Source organism: Anomalospiza imberbis, unplaced genomic scaffold (genome assembly GCF_031753505.1).
Source record: "Anomalospiza imberbis isolate Cuckoo-Finch-1a 21T00152 unplaced genomic scaffold, ASM3175350v1 scaffold_98, whole genome shotgun sequence".
Lineage (NCBI taxonomy): Eukaryota > Metazoa > Chordata > Aves > Passeriformes > Viduidae > Anomalospiza > Anomalospiza imberbis.
In genome coordinates this window covers 171,772-197,642 of record NW_027100601.1, presented here as the reverse complement: position 1 = coordinate 197,642, position 25,871 = coordinate 171,772, and the positions used below count along the sequence as shown (strand labels likewise).

General features: G+C 53.8%; 1 pseudogene; it reads right to left on the bottom strand.

Moving 5' to 3' along the window:
- Positions 1–1,850: 1,850 nt before the first annotated feature.
- Positions 1,851–25,871, bottom strand: part of LOC137468024 (zinc finger protein 135-like) — an 84,923-nt pseudogene continuing 60,902 nt past the window's right edge.

The following is a 25,871-nucleotide window of genomic DNA, read 5'->3' as shown; positions in this document are numbered from 1 at the left end:
AATGTTTCATCCTGGCCGCACTTGGCATCCACAGCTTTCTTTGGCAGGGTGAGAACAGCGCTGTTGTGCCACCGAGGGAACAAAAACACTTCCCGGGGCTGCTCCTAAAGCCACCAGGAGCTGGTTGGGCAGCAGCAGTGCCTGGAGCAGACAGTGTTTGTGATGAGCTCCAAGGAGCTGAGCCCAGGGGCTGTTGGCCAAGGCCGAGGCCCAGCGAGCATTTCTCAGCTGGCAGGGCGGCCGGAGAAGGTGGAGGCAGGGGAATAATTCACGCCCTCAGTGTGCTCCCAGTCGCTCCCAGTGTTTCCATGTCCGTGCCCCAAGTGCTGCTCCCAGCCCTGATCCCTGGGGATGGGAATGTCCCGCTCCCTTGCCGGGGCAGGGTCACACCTGAGCCAGGTGTGCAGGGCAGGCCCTTGCCCTGACCCCCAGCACTGTCCCAGCTGCAGGATCTGCTTCCCACCGGCCTCTTCCTCCTGCGGCCCCGAGCCCAGCTTGGTGCTGAACAAAGGGGCTGGGCCGGGGCCATCCCCCGGCGGGGGCTGCACACCCCCCTGCCCCCTCCCCAAATTCCCTCTGGGGGAGCAGGAGCTGGGGCTGGAGCCCTGTGGGGAGGGACAAGGGGGTGACAATGGGATGGGGGGTGTCACACACGCTCTGGGGGGACACACACGGCCCCGGGGACCCCCCCATATCTTCTGCAGAGCCAGGACGATGAACCCCACCATGGAGCCACTGACCTCTGGCAGTATCTTGGGGGGTGGGGTCTGGTGGCAGCTTTGGGAGTCTGGGGGAGTCACAACCACCCAAAAACGCCCTCCCAGCCCCACAGCCACTCCCAGACTCCTCAAACCACCCCACAGCTCCCAGCCAGGACCCCCCCCCCAACTACTCCCTGCAAGATAAATGACCCCAAGAACCACCAAAACCCGTTTCCATCTCCCCCAGGACCCACCCAAATTCTCTGCAAGCCACACAGCCCTCTCAGGGACCCAAATCTCCCTCATAGACCCTGCCAAGCCCCCTCCCAGCACCACAAATGCCCACAGGATTGACAGAAGCCCTTCCCAATCCCCCCAGGGGCCCCTAAACTCCCACCTCCCATGGCACTGACCAGGAGAGCTTGGTGGACAGGAACATTTACAGCCAGGATCAGCTCGGGCACTTCAGCAGTGATTTGGGCACTTTGGGGGAACATCCTGGATAGGGAGACCCAGGCCAGGGACTGGGACAGACAATTAGAATTCTTGGAGAACAGGCGGGCTCAGGTGGACACCTTTTGCCGGCACACCTATGAGATTGTGGACATGTCCCCTGCCTTTGATAGCTTCAGAACACCCAAATCCTCCCAAATATTCTATTGAACCAACCCCAAATTCACCCCCAAATCCTGGTAAATGGTGCAGCTTTAGATCTCTTTGCTCAATTTCTTTATTTTCACCCCAGTTTTGGTTGTTTAGACAGGGTGAGGAAAGAAATTATTGAAATGGAAAAGACCTCCAAGATCATGCAGCACTGCTTGATGCCACCAGAAGAAATAACTGGACAGAGCGGGTGAGATTTTTTTGGGGTGTAAAGTCAACAAATCACTTTCTGCCAATGAATTTCCAGTTTAGATCAGAGTCCTGATGGATGTTCCTGCCCCTGTGTTCATCCAGGTGCCTATGGGGATCCAGGAAGATGTGGAGACCACCTTCCAGGTGTCTTCTCAGCAGGGATCACTGGGAATGTGGGTCACCAGGGCTCTGACCAAAGTGGGTCCTCCCATGGGGGATGGAGTTGGAGCAGGGCACGAAGCTCTTCCCACAGCTTAGGCATTTGCAGGATTTCCCTTACCGGTGCCTCCGTTGGTGTTGGGTCAAGGTAGAGCTCCTGGAGAAACTCTTCCCACACTGGGGACACTCGTAGGGCCTCTCCCCAGTGTGGACGCACCGGTGGGTGACGAGGTGGGACTTTTGTTTGAAGCCCTTCCCACAGTTGGGGCAGCGGAAGGGCCTCTCCTCCGTGTGAATCCGCTGGTGCCTGAGGAGACTGGAGCTGGTCTGAAACCTCTTCCCACACTGGGGACACTCGTAGAGCCTCTCCCCAGTGTGCATGCCTTGGTGGGTGATGAGGTGGGAGCTGCAGCTGAAGCCCTTCCCACACTCCCCACACTCCTAGGGCCATTCCCCGGTGTGGATCATCTGGTGCTGGATCAGGTGGGAGCTCTGCCTGAAGCTCTTCCCACACTCCAAGCACTTGTAGGGCTGCTCCCCATGGTGAACCTGCTCATGGCCCACCAGCTCCGAGCTCTGGCTGAAGCTCTGTCCACCTTCCTGGCACAGGATGCCAGGGCTTTTTGGGCTCCCGGGGTCCCTTCTCCCCTCTCTCTCTGCTTTGGGCTGCAGGGGCTCCAAGGAGTCCCCCCTGCCCCTCTCACGGCTGTTCAGGGTCCCGCCAATGACGGCGCTCCCCCCTCTCTGGGCTCCCCACTTTGGGCTCCTGGGGGACACAGGGCTCTGCTCCTCCAGGCTGCCTCTGCTGGCAGCTGCCACCGGGACCCCCCAGTGTCCCCCCAAGGGGCCTTTTCCACTCAGCTTTGCAGTTCTTCATTCTCCAAACATCCCCCCAAAAAACCCAACCCAGGGACCCCCACAGGATATCTGGGCCAAGCTCCCCATCCCTGGTCAACCATGGGATGGGGGCTGATTGTCCCAGCAGGGCTGTGAATTCAGGAAGGGCTCGACCTCGTGGTTCCTTTTTCTTTTCCTGATCCTCCTTTGTCCCTCCTCTTCCTCTTCGTCCCACTCCTCCTCTTCCATCCCTCCTCCTCCTCCCTAAGCCTACCTCCTTCTCCTACTTCCATCCCTTCTGGCTCTCCTCCTCCATCCCTCTTCTTCCCTCCCTCCTCCTCCTCCCCCAGGAGCAGTGACACCCTTGGTGCCCTGTTCCCCCAGCCCTGACAGCCTGCGGCAGGAGTGGGGATGGAGCCGGGACAGGTCGGGATGGGCAGCGCGGGGCTCATGGCTGCTCCCACCCGCTGGGGGCGGGGGGAACCCGGCCCGGGCAAAAGGAGAGGCAAACTGGGAAAACTGGGGGCTGTGCATCCAAACTGGGCCTTGCTGGGGACCCTGCCAGGGGACTGCCAGCCCTTGGGGCTCCTCTCAGGAGATCCGGAAAGGGGGAAACGCAGAGAGGGCTGGGGGATCCCAGGAATGGCAGCACTGGGAGTCACTTTGTTATACTGGGATCGTACTGGGATCATACTGGGAGCAGCTGGGCCCATGCTGGGGCAGACTGCGGTCACACTGAGGGAGACTGGGATCATATTGGGATCATACTGGGATCACACTGGGACAGAGTAGGAGCCTGCAGCGGGCAATTGAGACCATGCTGGCGCAAATAGGATACACTGGGAGTGACTGGGATCATTCTGAGTTTGACTGGGAGCAACTGTGAGCAACTGGGATCATGCTATGAGCAAGTGGGAGGAACTGGGAGTCACTGGGTGCATGCTGGGGGTGACTGGAAACAACTGGGCTTATACTGGGATCAACTGGGATCATGCTGGAGGTGACAGGGATCATATTGGCAGTGAGTGCAACTACACTGAGACTGACTGGGAGTGGTTGTGAACAAATGGGATCATGCTGGAAGGAACTGGGAGTGACTGGGAGTATGCTGGAAGGAACTGGGGTACACTGGGAGAGACTGGGAGTGGCTGGAACAAAAGTGAGGGTGAAAGGGAGCAACTGGAACCATGTGGGGCACAACTGGTTCATACTGGCAGTGACTGGGAGCAACCTGGTCTCATCTCTAGACCATACTGGGAAGGACTGGACTAATATTGGGAGTGTCTGAGAGTGACTGGGAACACACCAGGCACATCATCCCCCATACTGGGTGTGACTGGGAGCAACTGGGAACACACTGGATGAAAGTGGGAGCAACAGGGACTATGCTGGGGGCAAATTGTATCATAATGGGGAGTGACTGGCAGCAACTGGGCTCCTGCTGGGAGCAGCCCCTGGCGGCCCCGGGAGCCCCGCACCCCTTTCCCGGCCATGCCGCCCCTCCAGCCCCAGCACCCCCCATTGCCGGGGTGCCGGCACTGCCAGGGGTCCCCCCCTCTCGGGGTCCCCGCTGGGGCTTCTGGGGCTCTCCTCTCTCTGGGCTCCCACTCAGGGCAGCCACGGCTCTCCCGGGGCTCTCCAAAACCGGTGTCCCTCCGCCGGGGCTCTGCTGCCCTCACCGCCCTCCGGGACCCCCCAAAAACACCTCCCGGGGACCCCCCGATGTCCCCCAGAGGACCAGCTGCGGCTCGGCTTTGGAGCCCTGCCAGCTCCAAACATCCCCCCAAAAATCCCAAACTCAGGGAGCCCCGGGATATTTGGGCCGAGCTCTCCCTTCCCGAGCACCTGCGGGATGGGGGCGATGCTCCCGGGGTGCTGCGAGCTCAGGCAGCGCCAGGGCCACGCGATTCCTTCCCTCCTCTCCTCCGGCTGCTCCCTGCTGCCGCTGCGCCTCTTCCTCCCTCCCTCCTCCTCCTCCCCCGCTCCCGAAGCCCCCGCAGCCGCGGGAGGGGCGGGGATGGAGCCGGGACAGGTCGGAACGCAGAGAGGGCTGGGGGGGATGCCAGGAGTGGCAGTGACTGGGCTGTTCTGGGATCATACTGGGAGCGGCTCCTGGGTGACCGAGTTCTACTGGGATCATACTGGGATCGTACTGGGAGTGAGGAGGAGCAGCGCGATGGCTCCAGCGCTGGGGCTGGGGGCGCTCCTGGGGCCCCGGGGGGGCAGCGAGTGGTGAGGGGGAGCCCCAGCACCGGGACTCCTTGGTCGCCCATTCCGGAGCACCGAGGGGCCCCTGAACCCCCATTTCCGGGCACCACCATCCCCCCACTCACCCCCATTCCCGGCCGGGATTCCACCCCGCACCCCCTTTATCCGGCAACGGCAACCCCCGCACCCCTTTCCCGGCCATGCCGCCTCTCCCAACCCCCAGAGCCCCCTTTTCCTTCACCCAGAGACCCCCTGGACCCCTATTCCTGCCTTTCCCAGCGCCCAGACCCTCCTTTCCTCAACACCGAGGACACCTGGAACCCCTATTCCCAGCCAGCCCGGGTTTTCCCACCTTTTGCTGGGAATGGGGACACCGGGGACCCTTGGAGTCCCCTTTCCTGACGATAGTGACACAATTAAGCTCGCCCAAACGCCTCCTGGATCTCCCCTAAGCCCCCAGTGGGGATTCCTGGGAGTTCCCCTGTGTTCCCCCTTTCCCAGGACTTTGGGGGTCTCCCCGACCTTTCCGTGCACCCCCAGATTTTTTCCACAGCCCCCTGTGATGGTGGGGGTGGGGGCCGAGTGCTGGCGCCCCCCTGCCTGCAGCAGATCCAGCGGGGAGGGGAGTTTGGGGGGGTCCCTGAGCATTTGGGGTCCCCTGGGTTTTGGGGTGACCCCCGGGCCCCCCAGGATCTCCCTGAACATGCTGACGCTGCCCGTGCGCAGTGAGAAGGTTCATACCCGGCACGGGGTCCCAGCTCTGTCATCAGCATTGCCCAGGAACCCCCAAACCCTCCCGGGTACCCCCAAATCCCCCGGGACACCCCGACCTCCCCGGGACCCCAAAATCATCCCTGGGCCCTCCAAAAACTCCCCAGGACCACAAAAACCCCACACAGATACCCCCCAAACCATCCCAGGACATCAAAATTCCCACAAGAGCTCCCAGCACCCCCAGATGCCCCTGAGAAGGTTCTTACATGGCAGAGGGTCCCCATCTCTGTCACTGGCAGGTACCCCAAACCAGCCTTGGGTTCGCCCTGGGATCGCCAGATCCCCCCCTTTGGGAATCCTGAAAACCCCCCTGGGAACCCCCAAAAATCCACCGGGACCGCAAAAACCCTGGATATAGACAACCCCCCCCCCAGGAATTCATCATGAAATTTATACCCAGCACGGGATCCCCATCACCATCATCGGCATCACCCGGGTAACCCCAGATCCTCTTGGGATCCTGTGCCTGATGCAAATGGAAAGAGAACTGGGGTGTGAAAAATAAAGCTTGTTTCTTTTCAGAAAAACAGCAATGAAAACACAGAACACATTTACATTGTAAGAATATTTGTAACAACAACAATCTATAGAACGTATATACCTAAGAACATATGTTATGGTTTGACACTGGCGCGATGCCAGCGCTCCCATGAAAATGCACTTTTTAAAATAATTGCTGTGAGATGTGATCAGGAACAGAGCAGAGCAGGCTCAAGCTTAATAACAAAGAAAAGAACTTTATTAAACTACTACTACTATAAAAACACAGACACTCAATCCTGGACGAAGACCTTCCAAAACACTCTTCCTCCTCCCAACTAATTCCCACCTAATTTCCAAATGGAACCACAGTGAGACACCACCCGGGATCCTGATCAAGTTGCCACCCTTCAGATATTCAAATACTCAATCTTTCAAGGGAGACAGGAGTCTCTCCTGTGCCACAGACCCCCCAGGAAACACAATTGCCACCCTTGTGTTTCCATGTCACACACGGCAACTGCCCAGAGAAAATCTGCCGTGGTGACACTCTCCTCTCCATGTCACAGTGCTCTCACCACCGTGCATGGACAGACTGCTCATAGGGCTCCTTTAAGGATGCTTTGCCATGGACCAAAAGAGACAACAGTTCAGTTTCTCATTGCGGGACTACAGTCCCCCCCATTTTCCCCTGGGGCTGAGGGTCCAAGAGCAGAGGTCTTCTTCTCCTCTTCTTCTTCCCCGAAGACAGAGGGCTTCTCCACACCTTCTTCAACTCTCCTCTGTTCTCTCTACTCCTCTGCTGGTAATCACTGAAAAAGGTCTCTTGGCTCACCAAACCACCCCCCTAAGTGCAGCTTCTGTCAGGAGAATTTGGTTCAGTCTATGGCTAACAAGAGAAGTCCAGCCACAAGCTACTCCATCATCTCCTTCCAACTCGAGAATTTCTTCTTCCATCATCTCGGATCCCAGACTGTCTCTCTTCTACTTCAAATCAATGAGGAGTAATATTTTACAAAGCCTTCATTTCTCAGGAAAGGGTTAAAAGCTCAGACTCCCTGGATGGCTGATATCTCTGCCCAGCAGCCGATTCCCAAGGCCAAGGCTGGGCACCTTCCCCCACCCTTTCTCCTCCGCGCCGACAAAGTTACAGGGGCCATCCGCACTTTCTGCCTCTTCCCCCTGGGGGGGATGACAAAGACATCTCCACTTCTCTCCACCCTTCTGTCCACAGGAGCTGGCTCGGTTCCAGTCCTTCTACCCCTCGGCTCACCTCGACCAGACCGCATGGCTTCCCCTCCCCCACCCAGCCCCATGGCTGGGCAGGGGAGATCTGCACTGCACCCTGACCGGAACCAAAGAGAGCGAGCTCTTGGGAGTTCCTGCTTTTAACCCCCTGTGTTCTCAGAGGCGTATCCACACCTTTAGTGGCCACTTAAGGTGCAATATCCAAACTTGACTACTGATTGGTTTGACCCAACTTCCTGAAAGAATTCACTTCCATGTCAAACCACAACAGCATATCCAACAAAAGTCAATGAAACATATTTACAGAAGCCAAAAAGAAGCCCTGAAACCTATGGCCTAAAGACAACAACAAACTCTACAACGTATGTACAAAAGGGTGGCATCTCTGTCCGGGATCTCCATCGGTCCTTGATGGAGAGGCAAGAGGCACAGTCACTCCAATCAGGCAGAGAGGGCTCTTCCATGTGCCCCCAGGCTGGCCCAGCAAGCGCAGCACAGGCTGGGGATGGCCACCAGAACCCAATGCACCGGGTCCCACATCCCTGAGCAGGGACCACCCAGCCCAGTCCCAGCCTGGCAGCAGGGGACCCACTCTGCCTGTGGGGACCACATGCCTGTCCTGCTGCTGGGATTGGTCTTCATCCCAAGATCATGGCCTCTTCCTCATCTTTTTCATCAATGTCCATGTCCTCAAGGTACTCTTCCATTTCCACGTCCATCTCCTCTTCCACATCTACCTCCATCTCTTCCTCTCCAGTCTCTTCTTCATCCACTTCCATATCCTCCTCCGTATCCATCTGCATGTCCACCTCCATCTCTTCCTCTCCACTCTCTTCTCCATCCACTTCCATCTCCTCCTCGGTATCAATCTCCATGTCCACTTCCATTGCATCGTCTCCAGTCTCTTCCCCATCCACTTCCATCTTCTCCTCTCTATCAGCCTGCATGTCCACCTCCATCTCGTCCTCTCTGTCTGGGACAGCCTGCAGAGGTAGCAACACCTCAGAGTGGGGTCCCTGTCCCACCCCATCCCCACAGAACTCCAGCCCAGCCGGGCAGCCGGGGGGTGTCCACCTCCATGGAATGGCACCGTACCTTCCTCAGGACAAATGTGAGCATCCTGCAGGGACGGATGACAAAATCCAGGCAACAGAGAGCTTTCAGGACTGATGGGAGCATCAGGGCGCAGGTGACGAGAAGGGTGACAGGGAGCATGGTGAAGGGTGAGCTGGCACGAGGGCTGGCAAAGGGTGGGCTGACACAAGGGCCAGTGGTTGTGTTGTGCTCTTTGCTGGACGTTGGAAGTTCCATCTGGAACATCACATCTGTGACATCACAGTGGATCTAAAGAGCTTCTTGTTCCAAGCTGAGCAATCTTCCCCAGCCCATGCTGCTCACAGCCCTGTTGCCAAGGATGGGGCATCCAAAGCCTGGGCCAGTGCCTCAGCACCCTCCGTGTAAAAGAGCAGCTCCCTCAGATCCAACTTCAATCAGCCTCCTGCAGTTGAAAGCCATCCCCCCGTGTCCTGTTGCCACGGGCCCGGCTGAACACTGTCCCCATCTTTCCTGTGGGACCCTTCCAGTCCTGCAGAGCTGCAGTGAGGCCTCCCCAGTGTCTCCTCTTTCCAGGCTGAGCATCCCCAGCCCCACTTGGACGGCAGTCAGGTAGATCAGGGGGAGTCAAGGCTGAAGTCAAACAGCATCAGGAACTGAGAGGTGGAAGCTTTAGGCCCAGGTTTGCCTCTATAATAACAGTGGAGGGGAAGATGGTGGGACACTGGCTCTGTTCTAACCGGTGAATATTTTTTTTTTTTTTCCCTTCTTTTCTGTCATGCTGATGCAGGTGTTGCTGTTTGCAAGGAAGCTTGGCACAATATCCATTGTCTTCTCCATTTGTGAAACACCGAGCAGAGTCTGGGCAGGCTGATGATGCAGAGCAAAACCTGCAAATACACCGGTGATCCTGAGCCTGGAGGATGCAGCTAAACCCGGCCAAAAATAATTTCTGGAAAGTCAAGCCTGGTTTACATTTTCTTGAGTTTGGCTATGCCAACTTCACGAGTCATTCATAAAAAAGCAAACATAAAGCTCAAACCAAAACAGACAAAAACCCAAACAAACAAACCCACGCAAACCAATCAAACAAATAGATAAAAAAACCTAATAAAACCAAAGAGAATGAGGAGTTAGTATTAGTTGTGAGGATATCACAGCAGGCAAATGGCTGCTTCCCACAGGATCACCATGAAAAGCCACATATAACAGCTGCTCCAAGATATAGCCAACAGGAGAACTGTAAAAGTGATACATGGCCACTTTGGGGGCAGCTCCACATTAAGGTGAAGGATGAGCACACAGTGGTACAGATCCAGCATTCCTCACCCTCCAGGCTGCTGTGTGCTCCTGATGATGCAACTGAGAGCTTGGATAGCAGCAATGACAAACCTGCCTCTGGAATCAAAGTAGCCCCTCCTTTCTCCCCTGAACAATCAGCAAATTCTTGGCTCACTGATGCCTCTGTAAACGAGAGGGGAAGGTGTGGAGATACAGGGCAGCAGCCCCCCACATTTCCTCTGGTGACCTAGTTATTACTGGGGGAGAAAGAAGTGCTCAGGCTGGGGAGCTGATAGCTGTTTGGAGTGTTTCCCAGCGTGTGGTACAGAATACCTCTCTTGTCTGTATCTACTCTGACTCCTCTGCTGTGCACCAAATGATCCCAACAATCCAGCACATTACCCTGGCCAACCTGTGCTGCTGGACCTCCCTTACTCTAGGGCTAGTACCACTTGTGCTAACACCCCCTCTGAATAAATATGCATGGGAAGCCTCTGGTGCTCTAGGGAAAGAGCATCGCATCAATACATGCTGGATAATTCCATCATTCTAACTTTTCTGCCTCTCGGGGGCAGGATTCTGTTGTGTTTACTTTTACGGAAGAACTCCGAGGGACATGAAGACCACCTAAACCATGATAAAACTGGTGATAGTTTTCTGCATCCTGCCACAACCCCATGGCCAGAAACCAGCTGAGTGGTCTGAAATAATTGTGGTAGCATGCAGAAAAAAAGTGAAAGGATCTTTTGAAGCACAAAAAGGTTTGTACGCACCCAAGCGTACAGGACTGGCACAATTTCACATTAACACAAACTCTAGAAGAATTTTGGCTTTGGTCTAAAAATACCTAATGGCTTTTTTTTTTTTTTTTTAAGTTTAAAGTATTGATTTAAATCCTGGGGAGAACTTGATGTTATTGTTGTGACACCTACCACCCAACCACCAGTTACGCTTGGCCTGAAAATTTTTGGAATTGGACCATACATAATCAGGAAAACAGGTCAACAACAAATATTCTTTAATCCAGCGTGGTCTCTCAAACAAGTCAAATTGCTGGTGCAAAAAAGTGTCTCAGAAATTCAGCCAGCTTGTTCACCTTTTTTGTAAACTTCTTTTCAGGATTGGACGACCTGGTTGCGACAGCGGAACCCTTCTAAAAGACGGATGCTAAGAGACATAACCGGTGCTGTGGGAACAGGATTGGGAATTCTAAATAGCATTGATTCAGAAGTATTAATGAATACATTGGCTGCCACCACTAGAGATTTGACCAAATTCCAACAACCACTGCAGTCGTCCTTACTGGCCTTGGGAAGACATCAGTGCTTGCTATCAAACATATTACCAAGTTGGGAGGAAGCAAGCGTAAATGATCACAAATTGGTATTTGATGCACTCGGTGCCACACAAAAGAACCTTTCTTTAGCTCTCAGCTGTATCCAGGCTCAATTATGGATGCAGTCGGTTGCTGCCTCGATTATAAGAGAAGGTGAAGAAGGCACTTTTCCTACTGAGATTCGGAAAATAGTTTGGGACAGTGCTGCTGATTTTGAAAAGGAATTCCAATCCTGGTGGAACCTAGTGAACTTTACCTATGACCCCATCACAAACATAGCCACAGCTTTTGTGTTAACCGTACGTGATACCTCAAGTGCATTTGGTATTCCCCATCATTGCACTAGGACTGGGACACATATGGAGCCACTGGGAATGTGCTGGGGGCAACTGGGACCACGCTGGGGGCAACTGGGGACAAGGGTGAGTGACTGGAGCCCTGCTGGGATAGACTGGGATCATACTGGACTCATACTGGGATCTTACTGGGAGTGACTGGGACTATTCTAGGGGCAGCTGGGAGAACTGGGAAAACACTGGATGGCACTGGGAACAACGGGAACAGTGCTGGGGGCAAATTGTATCATAACGGGGAGTGACTGGCAGCAACTGGGCTCCTGCTGGGAGCAGCCCCTGGCGGCCCCGGGAGCCCCGCACCCCTTTCCCGGCCATGCCGCCCCTCCAGCCCCAGCACCCCCCATTGCCGGGGTGCCGGCACTGCCAGGGGTCCCCCCCTCTCGGGGTCCCCGCTGGGGCTTCTGGGGCTCTCCTCTCTCTGGGCTCCCACTCAGGGCAGCCACGGCTCTCCCGGGGCTCTCCAAAACCGGTGTCCCCCCGCCGGGGCTCTGCTGCCCTCACCGCCCACCGGGACCCCCCGGAAAACACCTCCCGGGGATCCACCGATGTCCCCCCGAGGGCCAGCTGCGGCTCGGCTTTGGAGCCCTGCCAGCTCCAAACATCCCACCCAAAAAAAACCCCAAACCCAGAAAGCCCCAGGATATTTGGGCCGAGCTCCCCCTCCCCGGGCACCTGCGGGATGGGGGCGATGCTCCCGGGGTGCTGCGAGCTCAGGCAGCGCCAGGGCCACGCGATTCCTTCTCTCCTCTCCTCCGGCTGCTCCCTGCTGCCGCTGCGCCTCTTCCTCCCTCCCTCCTCCTCCTCCTCCCCCGCTCCGGGATCCTGAACCGTGAGGGGAAAGGGGGTGAGGAAAGGGCGGAACCGTGAGGAGAAAGGAGCGGGGCCAAGGGGACGCGCTGTCCTAAAAAAGCCCGGTTTGACCCAAAATCACCCAAAAGGGCATCAAATGTAGTCTACATCCACATGGTTCAGCCTGACATCAACCAAATGGGATTAAAAGTATCCAGAGGGCTCTAAAATCCAACCAAAGGGGCTTAAAACTGCCCCAAGTGTTTTATAACCCTCAAGAAATGGCTTAACATCACCCGTAAATCTTTCAAATGTGACTAAAATCCACCCTGAAAGTATCTGGTCCAGCCTAAAATCATCCAAAGGTATCTAAAATCACCAAAATGTCCCTGGCACCAACACAAGAAGACCTAAAATCACCCTAAAAAGGCTTGGTTCAACCTAAAATTGCCCAAAGAAGCAAAAAACCGTACTTAAATGGGCCCAAAATACCCAAAAAAGGGACCTAAAATCACCCACACAGGATTAGGATTCACCCATATGGGCCCAGTTTTTCCTAAACTCACCCAAATGGCCCCAGCCCCACCCCCATGGGCCTAAAATCACCCAAAGGGGTCTGAAATCCCCCCTAAACCCCACCAGATTCGGCCTCAAATCAGCCACAGGGGCTGAAAATCCACCCAAAAAGGCTCGGGATCCCCGCAAGGGATCTGAAGCTCACCCTAAACCTGCCCGCTTCGGCCCAAAATCCCCCAAAGGGGCCGAGCCCGAGGCCGAGCCCGGGATCGGCTCCGGGGTCGCTCCGGGACCTCTGCGTCCGCTCCGGGCAGTTTTGGCCGCGGCCCCGGACGGGCCTGGGCGGGACCGGGAGGGACCAGGGAGGGCTCGGGAGGGGTTTGGGCATCTGGGGCTTTTTTGGGCTTTGGGGAATTGTGTTGGGGGTTTACGGGGAATTGTTGGGGTTTTTGGGGAGAATTATTGGGTTTGGAGGCAGTTGGGGGATTTTGGGGAGTTTGGATTTTGAGGGGTTTTATTGGTGCTTTGAGTGAGAAGTTGATTTCCTGGGGGTATTTGGGGGTTAATTGAAATTTTTTGTGTTTTCTTTAGAATTTTGGAAGGTTTTACTGGGATTTTGTGGGGATTTTGTGGGATCCTCTGGAATTATTTCTGGGTTTTATTGGGATTTTTAGGGGATTTGGAGGCAATTTATTGGAATTGTGGGGGCATTTAGTGGGATTCTTTGGGGATTTGGGTTTTTTAGGAATTTTAGTGGGGATTTGGGGGGGTTTTGTAGGTTTTTTTTAGGTTGTTGTCGAGATTTCTTTGTCCTCGTGAGTATTTTGTGGGGCTTCTTGTGGTTTTGGAGACATTTTTGGGGGGATTTGTGGGGTTTAATTGGGATTTTGTGGGCTTTTATTGGGATTCGAGGGTGTTCTAATGGGAATTTGTGAAATTTAATTGCAATTTCATGGGGTTTATTGGGACTTTCAGGGGTTTAAAGGAGACTTTGGTGCCTCTCAGCTCTTCCCCACACCCTGGGACAACTCCAAAGCCCCCCAAAATTCCACTAAAACCCCCCAAAATCCCCCAAAAATCCCAATTAAAAACTCCTAAACACCAAAGAATCCCACAAAATCCCAATGGAACCCACCAAAAAAAAAAAAAAAAAAAAAAAACAAACAAAATAAAAAACGCCCAAAATTTCAATAAACCCCCCAAAAAATAACCACCCCAAAACCCTAAAAAAATCCCTAAAATCCAAAATCATCAAAACCCACAAAACCCCCATAACCCCACAAACCCAGTAATTCTCTCCAAAATCCAATAATTCCCCCTAATCTCCCAACAAAATCCCCCAAAGCCCATACATGCCGCCAAAATCCCCCCAAAATCCCCCCTGAGCCCCCCAGACTCACCGGGGGCCGTCCTGGATCAGGGGGCACCAGCCGGTGGAACAGGAGCCACTTCAGGGGGCCCGCGGTGTGTTTTGGGGAGGGGGCACCATGGGAAACCTCCCAAAAATGGGGGAGGGGAACCCCTGTGGCACCCCCTCCACAGAAAGCCCCCTCCCCCGGTTCAGGAATAGCCAAATTCAAGAAAATGTAAACCAGGCTTGACTTTCCAGAAATTATTTTTGGCCGGGTTTAGCTGCATCCTCCAGGCTCAGGATCACCGGTGTATTTGCAGGTTTTGCTCTGCATCATCAGCCTGCCCAGACTCTGCTCGGTGTTCCACAAATGGAGAAGACAATGGATATTGTGCCAAGCTTCCTTGCAAACAGCAACACCTGCATCAGCATGACAGAAAAGAAGGAAAAAAAAAAAATAAAATATTCACCAGTTAGAACAGAGCCAGTGTCCCACCATCTTCCCCTCCACTGTTATTATGGAGGCAAACCTGGGCCTAAAGCTTCCACCTCTCAGTTCCTGATGCTATTTGACTTCAGCCTTGACTCCCCCTGATCTACCTGACTGCTGTACAAGTGGGGCTGGGGATGCTCAGCCTGGAAAGAGGAGACACTGGGGAGGCCTCACTGCAGCTCTGCAGGACTGGAAGGGTCCCACAGGAAAGACGGGGACAGTGTTCAGCCGGGCCCGTGGCAACAGGACAAAGGGGGATGGCTTTCAACTGCAGGAGGCTGATTGAAGTTGGATCTGAGGAAGCTGCTCTTTTACACTGAGGCTGCTGAGGCACTGGCCCAGGCTGTGGATGCCCCATCCTTGGCAACAGGGCTGTGAGCAGCATGGGCTGGGGAAGATTGCTCAGCTTGGGACAAGATGCTCTTTAGATCCACTGTGATGTCACAGATGTGATGTTCCAGCAGGAACTTCCAGCGTCCAGCAAAGAGCACAACACAACCACTGGCCCTTGTGTCAGCCCACCCTGTGCCAGCCCTCGTGCCAGCTCACCATTCACCATGCTCCCTGTCACCCTTCTCGTCACCTGCGCCCTGATGCTCCCATCAGTCCTGAAAGCTCTCTGTTGCCTGGATTTTGTCATCCGTCCCTGCAGGATGCTCACATTTGTCCTGAGGAAGGTACGGTGCCATTCCATGGAGGTGGACACCCCCCAGCTGCCCGGCTGGGCTGGAGTTCTGTGGGGATGGGGTGGGACAGGGACCCCACTCTGAGGTGTTGCTACCTCTGCAGGCTGTCCCAGACAGAGAGGACGAGATGGAGGTGGACATGCAGGCTGATAGAGAGGAGAAGATGGAAGTGGATGGGGAAGAGACTGGAGACGATGCAATGGAAGTGGACATGGAGATTGATACAGAGGAGGAGATGGAAGTGGATGGAGAAGAGACTGGAGAGGAAGAGATGGAGGTTGACATGCAGATGGATACAGAGGAGGAGATGGAAGTGGATGAAGAAGAGACTGGAGAGGAAGAGATGGAGGTAGATGTGGAAGAGGAGATGGACGTGGAAATGGAAGAGTACCTTGAGGACATGGACATTGATGAGAAAGATGAGGAAGAGGCCATGATCTTGGGATGAAGACCAATCCCAGCAGCAGGACAGGCATGTGGTCCCCACAGGCAGAGCGGGTCCCCTGCTGCCAGGCTGGGACTGGGCTGGGTGGTCCCTGCTCAGGGATGTGGGACCCGGTGCATTGGGTTCTGGTGGCCATCCCCAGCCTGTGCTGCGCTTGCTGGGCCAGCCTGGGGGCACATGGAAGAGCCCTCTCTGCCTGATTGGAGTGACTGTGCCTCTTGCTTTTCCTCAAGGACCGATGGAGATCCCGGACAGAGACGCCACCCTTTTGTACATACGTTGTAGAGTTTGTTGTTGTCTTTAGGCCATAGGTTTCAGGGCTTCTTTTTGGCTTCTGTAAATATGTTTCATTGACTTTTGTTGGATATGCTGTTGTGGTTTGACATGGAAGTGAATTCTTTCAGGAAGTTGGGTCAAACCAATCAGTAGTCAAGTTTGGATATTGGCACCTAAAGTGGCCACTAAAGGTGTGGATACGCCTCTGAGAACACAGGGGGTTAAAAGCAGGAACTCCCAAGAGCTCGCTCTCTTTGGTTCCGGTCAGGGTGCAGTGCAGATCTCCCCTGCCCAGCCATGGGGCTGGGTGGGGGAGGGGAAGCCATGCGGTCTGGTCGAGGTGAGCCGAGGGGTAGAAGGACTGGAACCGAGCCAGCTCCTGTGGACAGAAGGGTGGAGAGAAGCAGAGATGCCTTTGTCGTTCCCCCCGCCAAGAGGGAAGAGACAGAGAGTCCAGACGGCACCTGTAACATTGTCAGCGCGGAGGAGAAGGAGGGGGGGGGAATGCACCCAGCCTTGGCCTTGGGAATCGGCTGCTGGGCAGAGATATCAGCCGTCCAGGGAGTCTGAGCTTTTAACCCTTTCCTGAGAAATGAAGGCTTTGTAAAATATTACTCCTCCTTGATTTGAAGTAGAAGAGAGACAGTCTGGGATCCGAGATGAGGGAAGAAGAAATTCTTGAGTTGGAAGGAGATGATGGAGTGGCTTGTGGCTGGACTTTTCTTGTTAGCCATAGACTGAACCAAATTCTCCTGACAGAAGCTGCACTTAGGGGGGTGGTTTGGTGAGCCAAGAGACTTGTATTAGTGATTACCAGCAGAGGATTAGAGAGAACAGAGGAGAGTTGGAGGAGAAAGTGTGGAGAAGCCCTCTATCTTCAAGGAAGAAGAAGAGGAGAAGAAGACCTCTGTTCTTGGACCCTCAGCCCCAGGGGAAAATGGGGGGGACTGTAGTCCCGCAATGAGAAACTGAACTGTTGTCTCTTTTGGTCCATGGCAAAGCATCCTTAAAGGAGCCCTATGAGCAGTCTGTCCATGCACGGTGGTGAGAGCACTGTGACATGGAGAGGAGAGTTTCACCACGGCAGATTTTCTCTGGGCGGTTGCCGTGTGTGACATGGAAACACAAGGGTGGCAATTGTGTTTCCTGGGGGGTCTGTGGCACAGGGGAGACTCCTGTCTCCCTTGAAAGATTGAGTATTTGAATATCTGAAGGGTGGCAACTTGATCAGGATCCCGGGTGGTGTCTCACTGTGGTTCCATTTGGAAATTAGGTGGGAATTAGTTGGGAGGAGGAAGAGTGTTTTGGAAGGTCTTCGTCCAGGATTGAGTGTCTGTGTTTTTATAGTAGTAGTAGTTTAATAAAGTTCTTTTCTTTGTTATTAAGCTTGAGCCTGCTCTGCTCTGTTCCTGATCACATCTCACAGCAATTATTTTAAAAAGTGCATTTTCATGGGAGCGCTGGCATCGCGCCAGTGTCAAACCATAACATATGTTCTTAGGTATATACGTTCTATAGATTGTTGTTGTTACAAATATTCTTACAATGTAAATGTGTTCTGTGTTTTCTTTGCTGTTTTTCTGAAAAGAAACAAGCTTTATTTTTCACACCCCAGTTCTCTTTCCATTTGCTTCAGGCACAGGTAGCATTTGCAAAGTTGTGGTTTCCGCTTGCTCCAGGTTCCCAGGGCTGGAAGTCGGTGGGGGCGCTGGCACAGCCACAACCATGTGCTGCTACCCAAACCAGGGTAAGCTGGACCACATGGTGTCGCTTAACGAGGTTTCTAGAGCAGCACACAAAAATTAGGTTCCTCAAGAACTGTTATTCCCTTTTCCTCTCGATGCCCTCGTGCTGCAGGTTGGGCACCAAAATCTGTCTTGGTTTGAAAAGACAGGTGTCCGCTAATGAAGGCAGGAGCCTTCCTGGAAATGGAAAATGTAAACCCCCTCCTTCCAAATTATTATAATTTTGAAATTAAAAGGCTCTCAGGCAAAGATATGGGAATAGGAATAACAGCTCTTTGCTAGGAAAATTTAAAAGATAACTGCAATAATACAAACAAACAAAAAACCCCAAACTGCTGACAGAGTCAGAACACGACCTGACACGCTGTGGGTCAGGGTGTTGGGAGCAGCACCCCCAAACCCAGCTGGGGGAGCGGAGGTTTGGGGGGAACAATTGGAAGGGGGTGGGAGAGGGGGCACAGGGGGAGGTGGGACCCACTGAGGCTCCCCCAGGTCACCCCAGGACCCCCAGGCCCCGTCCCAGGCCCCCCAGTTCCCTCTGCAGCCCCGGCTGAGGGGGGCTCAGCCCAGGAGCCGCCGTCGTTCGGAGCTCCCCCGAGGGCAGCCAACGGGAGAGCTCCCGGCTCAGAGAGGCCCCAGCAGAGGAGGGGATCTTGTCCCTCCTCGAGGGCCCTGAAGGGTCTTCAGGCCCCTCTGAAGAGGAGTTTTTCTCTTTTTAGGGGTTTATGGGGGGACCTCACCACTCCAAGGGTGCTTTTTTCCTCCCCATTTTTGGGTGTTTGTGGGGCTGCAGCCCCACAAGCCCCTTTTCAGGGGTGATCATGACGGCTTTAAGTGACATTTTTCTGGGGGACTCACTCCAAGCCGCTGTAGGGGATGTTTTGCCCCCCAGGGTGGATTTTTGGGGTTTAAGGGCCCCCGCTGTGGTCGGGTCCCACTCTAACTCCCCTGAAGAGGCCAACACCACCCCTGCTGATTCTGGCAGCGGAGCCCAGGGAGGGTTGGGAGTCCTGGGAAGATGTAGGGGTACCTGGGAGGGTTTGGGGGTCCCAGGAGGGTTTGGGAGTCCCGAGAGGATCTGGGGGTACCCGGGTGATGCCGATGATGGTGATGGGGACCCCGTGTTGGGTATAAATTTCATGATGAATTCCTGGGGGGGTTTTGTCTATCTCCAGGGTTTTTGGGGTCCCGGTGGATTTTTGGGGGGATCCCAGGGGGGTTTTCAGGATTCCCAAAGGGGGGGATTGGGCAATCCCAGGGCGAACCCAAGGCTGGTTTGGGGTACCTGCTGGTGACAGAGATGGGGACCCCCTGACAGGTATGAACCTTCTCAGGGGGGTCTGGGGGGTGCTGGGAGCTCTTGTGGGAATTTTGATGTCCTGGGAGGGTTTGGGGGGTGTCTGTGTGGGGTTTTTGTGGTCCTGGGGAGTTTTTGGAGGGCCCAGAAATGGTTTTGGGGTCCCGGGGAGGTCGGGGTGTCCCGGGGGATTTGGGGGTTCCCGGGAGAGTTTGGGGGTTCCTGGGCAATGCCGGTGACAGAGCTGGGACCCCGTGCCGGGTATGAACCTTCTCACTGCGCACGGGCAGTGTCAGCGTGTTCAGGGAGATCCTGGGGGGCCCGGGGGTCACCCCAAAACCCAGGGGACCCCAAATGCTCAGGGACCCCCCCAAGCTCCCCTCCCCGCTGGATCTGCTGCAGGCAGGGGGGCGCCAGCACTCGGCCCCCACCCCTCACCATCACAGGGGGCTGTGGAAGAAATCTGGGGGTGCACGGACAGGTCGAGGGGACCCCCAAAGTCCTGGGAAAGGGGGAACACAGGGGAACTCCCAGGAATCCCCACTGGGGGCTTAGGGGAGATCCAGGAGGAGTTTGGGCGAGCTTAATTGTGTCACTATCGTCAGGAAAGGGGACTCCAAGGGTCCCCGGTGTCTCCCTTCCCAGCAAAAGGTGGTTTTGGGTTAAATCATTATTGGAGTACTGTAAGTAAGAGTTGAAATTTTTTAATTTCATTTTTACTCTATTTTATTTAAATTAAAATTTATTGATTTTTAGTTTTATTATAACTCGTTGAGAGGACAGCAAGGACATTCAAGGGCAGGAACATTTTTTCCTGGCTGGTGACTGGAATTTCAGACCCTGGCAGTGTGTGCAGAACCACACAGACTGGGATCAAACATGGGCTGGGATCACCTGGACTGAGATCCTATGGACTGGGACCATATGGAATGGGACCATAGGGATCAGGACGGTACACACTGGGATAAACTGGGTTGAGATTATATGGACTGGGACCACATGGACTGGGATTGCACAGACTGGGATCCCATGGACTGGGAAAAAGCATTGGCTACCATTGGCTACCATCCACATATAAAGGTGGCCACCTCAAGTTGTCTTGATCCTTTTTGGGTGTCCCATCCCCCTCTTTCCCCCGCCTTCCCCATCGTTCCCCCAATCCCCGCTCCCCTCCCCCGTGTTTGGTTTTGGGGGTTCCAGGCCCCTCCTGCTCCGTGGGGGGGTCCCGATCCCTCTTTGGTTTAATTTGGGGCCCCCGACCCCTTCTCACCGCGACCCCCGCGGCCGGGGGGGCTCTCAGCACCACCAGTGCCACCAGTCCGGCCCCAGCTGCCCCCGCACGCCCCATCCCCATCCCCGGGGTCACCTCCCCCCTCCCCAAATTCCGCTCCCGGGGAGCGCTGGGCGCTGCGGGTCCGCCTGGCGACTGAGGAGTCATCGAGAACAAGCGATCTGATTGGCTAGAAATGGCCCCGCGCAGTCTCTGATTGGCTATCGCATTGAGAAGCGCTGTGATCTGCCTGGCAACCGATGAGTCAGAGCTACCCGGGCGCTGATTGGCTAAAAATCGCCGGCCCGGCAACTGAGTTGTCAGCAGCGCCGCGCGCTCTGATTGGCCAGGAGCTGTTTTGGGGTGGGGACGGGAGGAACTGGGGACCCCCCGGAGCCCCCCGGCTTTGGGGGTTTCCATCCCCCCTCGGCCCTCGGGGCGGCCCTGGGGCCACCCCAACACCCCCAAAGTGGGGAGGGTCCCCGGAGCCGTTTGGATCCCCCAAAAATGGGCTGGAAGCGGCAGGAGCCGCCCCAAAAAGGGATTGAAGGCTCCGGTCCGGGAATGGGGGAGGCTCCGGGGATGGCTCCGATCCGGATCGGGGCGGGCTGGGATTGAGGGAGGGTCCGTTCAGCGACTGGGGAGGGGGTCTGGCACTGGGGGAGGGGCTGGCATTGGGGAGGGTTTGGGAATTGGGGAGGGGTCTGGGATTGAGGGGATTGGTCCATCCCGGGATTGGGGCAGGGTCGCTCCCTGGGGGCGGGGTCCATTATTGGGCCAGGGCCTCTCCCCTTCCCGAGCCCAATCCCGTTCCTGATCCTGTTCCCGATCCCAATCCCATTCCCATTTCTGTTCCCGTTCCCGATCTCATTCCCGACCCCGATCCCACTCCCATTCCCGATCCCGATCCTGTTCCCAGTCCCGGTCCCGCCGCTGTTTCCAGGAAATGGCTCTGCTCTCAACCCCGACCCCAAACCCAGCGGGTCAAACACCCCAGATCCTGGGGTCAACTCCCCCCGACCCCAAATCCTGGGGGTTCAAACACCCTCAAACCCAAACTCTGGGATGTCAAGCCCTACCCCACCCCCCCAGCCCCGAACCCCAAATTTTAGGATCAAACCCTCCAAATCCCAGATCCTGGGGTGTCAAACACTCCCCAATTCCCAAACGATGGGGTTAAATCCCCCTGACCCCAAATCCTGGGGTTTGAAACATCTGGGGTGCCCAACCGCCCTGATCCCAAAGTTTGGGGGTCAAACCCCCTGATCCCCAAATCCTGGGGTCAAAAACCCCAAATCCCAAACCCTGGTGTCAAACCCCCCCCAAACCCCAAATTTTAGGATCAAACACCCCCAATCCCCAAAGTTTGGGGTCATGACCCCCCCAGTCCCCAATCCCCCACCCCCCCCAAAACCCACTCCAGCCTGGGGGGCACAGTGGGGTTTGGGTTTATTTGGGGTCTGTTTGGGGTTATTTGGGTTTATTTGGAGTTTGTTTGGGTTTATTTGGGGTTTTTTTGGGTTTATTTGGGGTCTGTTTGGATTATTTCAGGTTTGTTTGGGGTTATTAGGGGTTTATTTGGGGTTTTTTTTGGCTTTATTTGGGGTTTGTTGGTGTTTATTTGGGGTTTGTTTGGGGTTATTTGGGGTTTATTTGGGGTTTGTTTGGCTTTATTTGGGGTCTGTTTGGACTATTTGAGGTTTGTTGGTGTTTATTTGGGGTTTGTTTGGGGTTATTTGGGGTTTATTTGGGGTGATTTGGGGTTTGTTTGGGTTGTTTGGGGTTTGTTTAGAGTTTGTTGGGTTTATTTGGTGTTTGTTTGGGGCAGCTCCAGGTGCAATGTCTGCAGAGAGACCCTGGGTCCAACGCTGGGGAAAAAAGGGGGATTGGGTTGGGAATTGGGGGATTCAGGATGGGGAAAGATCCTGGGTGGGAAAAGGGGATTTGGGGTGGACAGGGAAGGATTTGGGGTGGTTTTGAGGGATTTCAGGGTATTTCTATGGGATTTTGGGCTGGTCTGGAGAGTCTTTAGGGTGTTTCTATGGGATTTTGGGGCAGCTTGAAGGATTTGGGGCAGCTTTAGGGTATCCAGGGGCAGTTTTGAGGGGTTTTGGGGTGGTTTGGTGGGATTTCAGGACATTTCTATGGGATTTGGGGGTGGTTTGGTGGGATTTGGGGTGCTTGGGGCGGTTTTTGGCTATTTAGGGGTGGATTTGATGTGTTTTTTGGGGATTTTTGGGTATTTCAGGCCCTTTTTTTAATTTGAGGTTATTTTTGAGGGGTTTGGGAATTTTGGGTAACTTTTTGGTGAAGATCTCCATGGCGTTGCTCTGGGTGATGCTGAAGCCCTGCAGGGCCTCGCGGGCGGTGCCCGCCTGCACCCCGGTGTCCAACTGCATCAAGGCGATGTCACGGCGCCCGGGCACCAGCGCAGCTCCTGAACCCGGGAACCTGGGATGGGAACGGGGTCAGGAGAGCCCGAAAACACCCGGGAACCTTCCCCCAGACACCCGGGAATGTTCCCCACAAATCCAGAAATGCTCTCAAAAAAAAAAAAAAAAAAAAAAAAAAAAAAAAAAATTCCTGAAATATTCCCCCAGATATTCAGAAATTTTCCCCAAAGAAATCCAGAAATGATGCTCCAAAAAATCCTGGAACATTCCCAACAAACTAGGAAAATCCTCCAGAAAATCGAGATATATTCCCCCCCAAAAAAATCCAAACCAAACCCCGTTCCCCATCCAGAAACATTCCCAAAAAAATCCAGAAATTCCCCCTCAAAAAAATCTAGAAATACCTCCCCAAAAACTAGTAACTCCCCCCCAAAACGTTAGAAATTCCCCCCTAAGAAGTCCAGTATTTCCTCCGCCCCCTCAAATCTGGTATTTTCTCCCCAAAATCCAGAAATTCCCCCCTAAGAACCCAGTTATTCCCCCCCTCCCCGCCCAAATCTGGTATTTTCCCCCCAAAATCCAGAAATTCCCCTCTAAAAACCAGATATTCCCCCCAAAAATCCCGATATTTTCCCAAAACATCCAGCCCCAAGCCCCCCTCATCCTCTCTCCCCCCCCGAGCCCCAAAATCCCCAAGTGCCCCAAAGCCCGGCCGGAATCCCCGGAATGCCCGGAATGCCAGGACTGCCCCAGACCTCACTGGCTGAGGAGCACAGAGAGCATCAGCTCCTGGGGCTGCTCAGGGAGCTCGGGCAGAAACAGGATGTGCTTCGGGGCTTCCCACAGCTGGGGGAAACGGGAGAAAAACCCCAAAATCAGCCCCAAAGCTGCCCCAATCAGGCCCAAAATATGCCCAAAGTCACTCTGGATACACACCAAAAAAATCTGTCCAAAATCCCCCAAAATCCTAAAAAAAACACCCACAAAAATCGCCCAAAATCCCAAAAAAAACCACAAAAATCACCCCAAAATCGCACAAAAGTCTTTCCCAAACCCCACAGAAACCCCACCTAAATCCAATAAAAATCTCCTCAAAATCCTCACCAAAAATCCCATCAAAAATCCCACTAAAAAATTCACAACAAAATTCCACAAAAATCCCCTCAAATGCCCGCAAAACTTTCACAAAGAATCCTCAAAAATCCCACAAAATCCACCCAAAATTCCAGGTAAAGCCCCACCAAAAATTCCACAAAAGTGCCCCAAAATCCCCCATAGAATCCTCCCACTAAAAATCCCCACAAGAATCGCCCCAAAGCCCACACAAATCCTTTAAAATCCCAACGAAAATCAGACCCAAATCCCCCCTAAATCCCACAGAAAAATCTCTCAAAAAGTCCCACTAAATCCCCGCTAAAATCCCACAGAATCCACACAGAAAAATCTGCACAAAAATCCCCCCAAAAATCTCCAAAGCACACAAAATCCTCACATAACATCCCTCCAAATTGCCCAAAATATCCCACAAAAATTTCCCCAGAAACCCCCCAAACTCCACCAAAAATCCACTCAAAAAATCTGCACCAAAATCCCAGCAAACCCCTCTCAAATCCCCCAAAAATGCTCCCAAGTCCCTTCAAATCCCACCCAAAGTCTGAGAAAATCCAACCAAAAATCCCTACAAAAACTTCCCTCAAAATCCCACCAAACCCCAACAAAATCTCACAAAATCCACCCCAAAAATCCCACAAAGATCACTCAAAAAAATTCCTGCAAAAATCCTCCAAAATCCTCCTCACAATCCCCAATAAACCCTCCCAAAAATTCCAGTGAAAACCTCCCATAAATATTCCGCCCATAAAATCCCATATGTCTGGACTCAAGGGCTCTGACGGGAATTGGTCCCTAATCCCAATCCCTTAAATCCCATTAAAATCCCATCAGATCCCCCAAAAAATCCCATCAAACCTCATTAAAATCCCATAAGATCCCATTGAAATCCCTTAAGTTCTCACTAAAATCCCATAAAACCTCTCTGAAATCCCACAAGTCCCCTCAGTCCCTCAGGTTTTGGGGTCACTTGTTGGGGAAGATGAAATAGGAAAACCTTATAAATATGATTGCCTGGCAAAAGATTTGGAAAATACAGACATTGAGATGAGAACTAGATTTGAAATAACAAACCTTGACTACTGAATAACTAGAAAATAATAGTATAGCCAGGCTGAAAGCAATCCCCCCTTCTGATTAAACAACGCCCTTCACCTGCAGATAGGTCCAAAGGTCAAATGGAATGCTCTGTCTCACCCCCAATGTATGGTTCATCCCACACCTGTGATCCTCCCCTGAAGTATCAGATATCTGTGACCCCACTGGCCCAAGACCTGCTCCAGCCCACCTTGAAGCCCCCTGATAAGGTGTGCCCGAGGGACTGGATGCTCTCTTGGACCTTCCCCTGGGACCCTCACCTGGAACCCTCGCTCTCTCCCTCTCCCTTTCTCCCTGGGCCTGCCACGAGTTGGGCCTGGCAACTCCAAGCAGGGCCTTTCACCCCTTGGCTGTGTCACTGCTCATCACCAAGGAGTGGGGACAGGTGACAGGTCTGGAGTTGAATCCACCTCCACCATGCCAGATATATCCCCAGCGTGATGGCACCCTCAGGCTTGCTCCCTTGGCCAACATGATCCTAAAACTGCCAGAACAGGCAGCCAGGGGGGAGCTTTGCTCTGGTGCACCCTTGTCTTACTGCACACACATCAGTCAGTGAGGAATGACTTTGCACTTGAGTTCAGATTCCTGTTGAAACTCCTGCTTTGGACACAAACCCATGTAACTGTCTCCAGATGCAAGGGTCACAGCTGTACAGTCATGCTGCCAGATGTCTACCATGGCCAGTTACCAACCACTGATTGATTCTCTTCATTCAAGTGCCAGATCCCTCCTATTACAGCTCCTCTCCCCCTTGATGCCTTGCATCACAGCCAGCAGACTATCCTTCATCCTGAGGATCTAGGGTGCTCTTTGCCAGCTGCATCCAATCTTGCATCTATTCTTCATCTCCATTGCCACTACCAAATTATACTGTGAGATAGCTCTTCATGCAGATGAAGGCTGAATGTTAATTAATAGTGTTAATATCTGCCAATGTGTTTCCTTATCATCTCCACCAAGCTCTTTTACCAAGACATAATCAGGCTGTTTTACTTCTGTCCTGGCTCTGATCCTCTGTCTGCATCTCTTGTTACCAGCCAGTGCTTCTACATCAGGTAAGTCCAAAATCCCCAATAGAACAAAACCAACACTCTTTCTCAAAAAGATCATG